Genomic DNA, 8,156 nt, shown 5'->3' with positions numbered 1-8,156 from the left:
GTGGAAACGACAAATAGTATCGCATAGCTTGCACAAATCTTGTGAAAAAACGCCTTTGCCGAACTTTGTACTGGACTTTATGATTTGTTGAGAACGGTATTCGTCAGCCGCGGTGGATTTATTTTCCTTACATGACAACAATTACGTACACTACCCTGGTCATATTTTTGTGTCCGTAGACGGGGCTGAAAATGTATCTTGACAACCAATCTTTCAGTTCATTTCAATTGGCTGTTATATAACACGTACTTTTAGATCGTAAAAATAAATAAAATAGATAAAATTAAAATAAAATAAAATACAATAAGATAAGATAAAAAACCCTCTGTTCAGAGATAGAAACACTGCTCTTCTTTGCTTTGACTGGAGTGTGTAATGCGCATGCCTGGTGAGAGAACCCATGAAACGTCGGAATAAAACGTTGAGTGAAGCTGCAAACCATTCCCCTTCGTAGTTAAGAATATTTATCTGGGTCACCAATATTAATGAGGGGTCATCACTATTTATCGGGGTTAATAATTATTAATCAGGGTTCATCAATATTAATCTGAAGTCACCAATATTAATCAGGGGTCATCCTACAAAATTGACGATTATTGAATTCAGGATAAGAAAAACAGCAATCTGTGTGTTCTCTGTCAGTCTGCCGGCTATACCCATCTATGCAACGTTCGTAAGGGAGTGGCGAGGGGGGGGGGGGGGTCGGTGGAATTTAAGCGACTAATGAAAGTATAAAAAGCGACCCCACTCCAAAATAAAATTTAAAATTTGACACCTCCAATTCATAAATTGTAAAATGTGACCCCCGGAAAAAATTAATTATATTTGATTCATTAACCCTCTTCACCCTATGGCCTTGGGCATCGTCACCTCGCACGGGTCCGTTACTTCCCACTAATACAGCAGAGCCCGGACAAGAGACCTTAGCAAGCGAAGATGGGCCCTGGGGTGAAAAATCGGGCTCTTCAAAAATATTTGCAAGAAAAAGAGTGACCCTCCTCATTTGCCCCCCCCTAATTAAATGCGGTTTCATAAAAGTCAACCCCCACCCTGATTTCCACCAATCCAACCCCCAGCCCCCCTTCCCTGTAAAAAAAGGATGCTCCCTTTTAGTAAGTTTTAGACACGCTGAAGAGAACTTTATTTCCAATGTGCCGGTGAGATCATGCTGATAAGGAACGATTGCGTAACGGCTTCAGACCTTTGTAGCTGTACCCGTTTGCTGCTATGCTTACCGTCGGAGTCAATCTTTTGAAGTTTATCTTCAAAGGAGAATAGGGAACTTCTTGCAAGTCGTAAATTGGTGACGAGCGCTCGAATCCCAAGAACGAGCTCGGGAGGGCGCTATGATGGCTACGGTCCACGGAAATAAGACTCGCACCGAGTGTAGTATAGCGCCCACTTCATCCACTGTCCTTGCGCCCTCTGCGAATTAAAATGTTAGAAATATATTTAAAATATCTGATAAACTGACCGAGGAACAAACTAAGCTTACTATATTGACAAATTGCCCAAATGTTTCATAAGTTAATATTTTTACAGAACTAAAATTTCAAAAATGCATGAAAAAACTAAATTTGTATTTCGGCAACATTTGGTCCGAGTCGAAACAGGACCATACACTACTTACTTTTGCGGTCCACTACAGTCCCTCCCCCAGTAGTGAGCAAGTTTAAGCTGGAAAAGGTCATGAAATCGATCGCCCAAGGAAAAATTATCTTTGAAATTCTGCACGAAAGTATTTAATGTGGAACTTGAAGAAACAAGACTGGCAGATCAGTCGTATGAGGGCGCTCTTTCAATTCTCCTTGTTGACGTGAGTTTGTTGGTGCTAAATTGGTTAATTTAAAGGGTAATTGAACTCGCTTCTACATTTCGGTGTGTTTCTTCTTCCACTTACACTCTCTGTTTTCAGATAATTCCCTCGTATTTTTGTTTGCATTATTTATGTACTGTTATGTAGACATGACGCTTCATGTTGATGGTGGATATATTAGTTATCAAAGTTTAATTTCTTAAATAGCTTTCGAATTGGAAATTTGCAGGGACTCCCTTGGGTGACTTATGTAAATATGTCACATCTCATTCTCATTGGAACCAGTTTTGCACAATAATAGTTACATGAAAATAGGAAGTGTTATGCATTCAAACAGACTTAAATGCATTGAAGGAACAAAAGACGACGCGTTGGCTATTATCGTTCATTAATGAGCAATGGCGAGATGAAAGCCAAAAATCAACGCTGGGAACGAAGCAAGTCTATCAATTTAGCATTTAAATGAATTCAGTTTATGCATCAGGCCAACTTAATGAATATTACTTGTTCTCCGCCTGTTCCCCACTTGCTTGTGCAAAAAACGCGCCTTTCTGGCTTATCCATCGAGAACTTGTTTGCGAACATATTTTTTTTTTCACTGAAAACTTGTTTGGTAGCCCAGAATTTTGTCAGTCGGAACAAATATCCCTACTTTATACCGTTTTCTAATTCAAGTCAGCTGCACACAATACTATGAAATGTTTGCACCGACTGTCTCGTGCGGAGTTTGCAGAAAAAAAACCCCAAAACGCAAACAACTGTGTAAAACTTATCACAAAAAGAAAGATGAGGTGTGATATTTTTTCAATCACATTACTGGCATTCAATTACTTTAACATCCCTTTCATCATATCATTTGCTTCTGGCGAAAGGAGAGTTTTGACAAAGAAATCTTTTTCAATATTGTGGTCTTACAGCCGTCTGTTAAAAAAGGTATAGGTGGCATCGAAGCACAGCCTGTCTGTAGAAAATTGACTCCCTCAGGGGAAGTCAAAAGGTATTATGCCGTAAGAGGGCGCTATAATATTGCCAGAAGTTGTTGCCATTATCCCGAGAGATCGAAAGCAATAAAGGACGGACCATTAGATCTTTGGAGGTGGGGTGGTCACAATCAGATTGTGAATTTTTTTTACAATTTTCAACTTTTGAAATTTTTCTTCCAAGTGAGTCATGATGTGCTGTTTTTTTAACTAAGTAAACTGTCAGATTTATCATTTTTTGCTTTCTGATTTTTTTTATTTTGCAAACTACTCGAAAGATTTTTTTTCCTAAAATTTTGAGTTGAAGATTTTTCAGTGTTTTTGACTACCCCTTCCCAAGATCTAGATTTTTCACTGTTTTTGACCACCCTGTAGAGCAGTAATTTGTAATACTTTCGTAATTTGTAATACTGCAGTAAATTGTAATAAAATTTTGCGGTAATTTGTAATACTGCAGTAAATTGTAATAAACTTTGGAGTAATTTGTAATAATTGAACTAGTGCAATTTGTAATAAAATTTGGAGTAATTTGTAATAACAATCACTGCAGTGATTTGTAATGAAATTTGGAGTAGATTGTAATAAAAGCTTTTCCGATGAACCAATCTCTAATTTGAATGGTGGTACTAGTCAGTTAGCAGACGCTGATTGCGTGTCCTTTTATTTCGAGCAAACATGTTTTCTTTTAATCATGTTTTAGCAAAGTTTTAACATGTAAAAGGAATAGATGGATTTTCAGGTAACAGACGGCCTTTTATCTATCTAGCAATCATGGGGGCGCCCTGTTATCCTTCCCTGAGAACCGGAGTCATCAACAAGCACTGTTTAAGCGTTTTCAACAACCTAAATTGACACCACTCTGAAGCAATGACGATAGCATGATCAACTACTTTGAAGCAATGACGATAGCATGATCAACTACTTTAATTACATTATTTCTTCAAATATACTAAACAAGAGGTAATCCTTGGAATACTTATATGCAGGGCTATAGCACACTAGTGTTTCGTCCGAATGATCATCAAGGAGTTTATTTGTTCTGTTGTATACCTGGCGCGATGGTAGCCCAATTTCGCGACAAACGGCAAAAGTTTGGCTCCTTTCCAGGCTTGTAACTCTTGCATTTCTTTGAGAGTTTGAAAGATTTTCCACAATTCTGCAAGGTATTTGACCATCTCCAAGGATTTTTCTACAAAATTTCTATACATTGCAGAACTTTTGGAAATGTTCCAATCATTATTACTCTTAAAGAAATGCAAGAATTATAATCCAGCAAAGGAGTCAGCTACTATCGCTCCAGTAAAACATACCCAATGATCTCCTTAATTCTTTCGAAGAAAACTGTAGTGTGCTATATAGCTCCGCTTAAAGCCGCACTTTTCAATCCCAGGTTCTCGCATTAGTGGAGTTCTCCTCCAAGTCAAACACTTGGCTAAAACTTTGCTAAAACATGATTAAAAGAAAACATGTTTGCTCGAAATAAAAGGATACGCAATCAGCGTCTGCTCACTGACTAGTACCACCATTCAAATTAGAGATTGGTTCATCGAAAAAGCTTTATTACAATTTACTCCAAATTTCTTTACAAATCACTGCAGTGATTGTTATTACAAATTACTCCAAATTTTATTACAAATTGCGCTAGTTCAATTATTACAAATTACTCCAAAGTTTATCACAATTTACCGCAGTATTACAAATTACCTCAAAATTTTATTACAATTTACTGCAGTATTACAAATTACGAAAGTATTACAAATTACTGCTCTACACACCCCCTCCCAAGATCTAATGGCCCATCCCTAAATGCAACGCATAGTTACCCAATCTGCAGGATTCGAAAGACGCAGGTTCGTTGTGTTTTTCTCAAATTTACTCATTTCAGTGAGTTTGTTAAACTGACAGCCTCCCTCCCCTATGTAAAAATACACTTCACCGAGGGGGACTTGTAGACTTGGCCCAAGCCTGTGGGCATATAATATATCAAAACAGAGTATTAAAATTGAAGGAATAAACTTCAATGAGTGCTGAGGTGATCGTGAAATTGGAGAAATATAGAGCAGAAGACAATCGCGTGGATCGTGGAATGAAGGCCATGGTCATCCAGCAACTGTTGCATACGACGTGAACGTTGGGTATAAAGGAGGACACATCAATTTTACGCACTGTTAGTGAATTATTGTTGTTAAAGCTTATCGTGGATAACCGTAAAGAACCAGTGAATGTGTGTGAGCTTTTGTTTTTGTCATGAAACAAAGGCAATGCTATTGTTTAATTATGCATTTCTTCAACTTCGAAGCTTTGTAGGCTCAAATTCAAAGTGCACATAATTTTTAGATCGATCAACAATCAAAAAGAAAGCCTTTGTGGAGGCACTGTTGTAAAACAATGACGTTTTCTGAAGAGAAATTTAAAGTGGCATGTTGCCGTGTCCCGAGATGACCTTTAAACTTGTGACAAGACCAGTCACGTGACAAGGTGTCAAATTGAAGATGCATTCAGGTAACACCATGCGAAACAGGAAGATTTAAGTAAATATTTATCAAAGACTACACGTCATTAGTAATAATAGTGCTAAATTTCCGCAATCAGTTTCATAGATGAGTTGGGCCTTGAGGGTAACTAATATGTATCGCTCGACTGTTTGTACACCTGTAAGGATCACTACGCGTGCACGTGCATTAATTTCGTTAAATTTCGAAAAGAATCACTTAATTAATCAGAATTATCAACGTATTTCATACAAAGCCATACTGATGATGACGAGAGATGAAAATACCGAGGTTTATTTTCCATAGATGAGGTTCTGTTTATGGAACTACTTTCTTGACCCGAGAGCAATACATAGGTGACTACAGAGTCATTCGGTCGAGGTCCCAGCAGCGCCGAACTGAGCTGTGTGTTGACACTTGCCTTTGGATAAACGGTGTCAAGGAATTACAGTACGCAAGCTTCTCGTAAATGTGAGGTAAGTTCAGAATATACAGACAAATATTCTGAAAGCTGTTACTCAATTTGACGAAATGAGTTTTCAAATACCGCCTTTCGTACGGTTGGTTAGCTATTATTGCCGCATGCCGTGCGTCCGGAGTCGATAAATTTTAGTGGTATGTGAACGTATGGTATGAGTCAATTTTGGTACTTCGCGCATATAGTCATATAGTGTTCAGAACGCACCCTTGCATGTTTTGCCATCAATCCAGATATTTTGTTTGCGAGTTTACGAAAATTAAGGAGAATAATAACCTTAGTGACATATAGAGTGTCTCTCAAAAAGGCAGTACATGTATACTGCGTAGAGATGGCGAGAACTTGACGCTGCAGTACATGTATGCAAACAGCTGATTGTCGCGGTATTTCCGGTCAGCGGCTTGGAACAGCTTGACTCCGTCCGGTACACATCCTACAGACTGCCGCCAAATCTGAAAAGCTGTTCTCACGCCTTTTGTTTCGCCATCGGCAACACTCGAAAAATTAAATGCCTGATATGTACCCGTCTGACACGAAAATTGACCCGCTATCATTCGCAGCTGCTAGGTGAGAGCCAACAAAAGGCGAGTAAATAGGCTATTGTGGGGTTCTATTGTTATGTTTATTACGTTTATCACACCACCTTTCGCGCGATAAATCCGTCATTGAGGAAATAATAAACACTGCGCCAAGTTGTTTTCGTCGCCGACAAGTACAGGCAGACAGACTACACTATGCCAGCTTCCGTGACGACGCGCTTAGTTTGCACCGTCATCGTCAGCTAAACGGCAGAACGAGCAAACGAAAATTTGTGTTTTACAACGAAAGTTTTCGTCTGCCGATAACCTGGTTTCATGTTCACGCACATGGGCAGGTGCTCGAGAGCACGTGATGTACAGTAACCGATAGGGATTGTCTGTAAACAAAATGGCTGTTCTCTTGTCTGGGTTTGAGACTGGTGCAGTAGTGGTTCTGCCACCAAATACTCGTATTTCTGCCTCTGGACAACTTTTGTCTTTGGTTAGTCATTTGATGTGTCGTTATGTGTTTCTGAAGACTTGGGTAAAAGTTCATTAGTTCTGAAAATGGCAGTTTGAGATTACCAATTATGAAAATGAAAAACCACAAAAATTCACTGTCTGATGTCTACAACCTGGACAAGAATGTGAGGGCGACTTAAAACAGGTGCAAAATAAATGGACAAGATTCGTTACATATAACACAAGCTACATGGCTAACAAACCTACCTTCACAATCTGTGAAATACCTAGGTTTGGGTATCTAAATCTATTATCAGCACTTGTTTTTTTTATGTGCCTCATATGCCATTTCTTATCTACCATTGAATACTCGCCAAAACTGAACAAAGATTTATGTCTTATGGGCTACACACTGCCCACTTTTCTGCAAGTTGTAAAATAGTGGAGTGCTTGGGATTGTGCGATGATTTTCCGACTTCTCTATTGGTAGAGTACCCAAAATGGTAATTTCGGTTTGTATTTAGAAAAAAGGACAGAAAACCTCAATTAAATGTGGTTCAACTTCAAGTAAGTGGGTAGGCTGTACAAAATGTATGGTCAAAATGATATTGATAATCTTAACTCCTTTTCTACTACTCCATCTTTTGTGTCCTCTTTCTCATTGTCACTTCAGCTGGCCCTGAAAGCATTCATCAGAAGTAAATCCAAAAACTTCCAAAGTCACGTATCTTGTCTAACACTTGACCAGTGGGAAACATTTTGTGAAAAAAAGGTGCACACTAATAAAAGAAATGTGCTTTTGCAATCAGGCCTTCATTTCTATGTCATACACTGTAGCTTCAGTACATACATTTATCACATATGGCTGTAAAATCTATTGGTTAATCCTTTGAGCGCCAAAGTTAACTTTTGTCACCTATAAATTTTTTTTTTCAGATTTTTGCCACAATTTTGATGAAAACCTGTAGCCAATGAAATATGATGTCTGTTTGGACCAAAGTAATCAAAAAGATTACAGAAAAATTCATAAAAATTGTTAAAATGTTGGACTAAAATTTTAGTGGGAAAAATTACAGCACTCAAAGGATTAAACTGAATAATCTTCATGTTTATTATGCTGAAGTGCCAGTGACGTGCCAGATAAAATGGCCTTGTGCAGTTGTGTATGATCTGTGTAACAGAAATTGGTGAAAGATAAGGTGACATTTTTGTTATGTAAATTTTAAAAAAATTACATTAAGTGAAGAACTTTGCAGAATTTTCTTTCAGGTGAAACAAACATAGAGAGACAGAACCAGGGACCTGGGATATGCACACTTTCCAGGTGGTTTTAGAGGAAAGGAAAATTCACCATATTTGTCTACCTGTGGCACACAGGTGTTTGAACTCACTTGTGTGGTGTTATGCTAT

At 38.3% G+C, this 8,156-nt stretch overlaps 1 protein-coding gene across 1 annotated transcript in view; it reads left to right on the top strand.

The window, feature by feature from the left end:
- The first annotated feature begins 5,544 nt into the window (after window positions 1-5,544).
- Window positions 5,545-8,156, top strand: part of LOC139138033 (serine/threonine-protein kinase 38-like) — a 48,827-nt gene continuing 46,215 nt past the window's right edge. The window contains exon 1 of the mRNA XM_070706258.1: window positions 5,545-5,764. The gene's annotated coding sequence lies outside the window, so the exon portion shown is untranslated. The remainder of the gene's footprint in view (window positions 5,765-8,156) is intronic.

Source organism: Ptychodera flava, chromosome 1 (assembly GCF_041260155.1).
Source record: "Ptychodera flava strain L36383 chromosome 1, AS_Pfla_20210202, whole genome shotgun sequence".
NCBI lineage: Eukaryota > Metazoa > Hemichordata > Enteropneusta > Ptychoderidae > Ptychodera > Ptychodera flava.
This window is presented reverse-complemented; position numbering and strand designations above follow the sequence as displayed.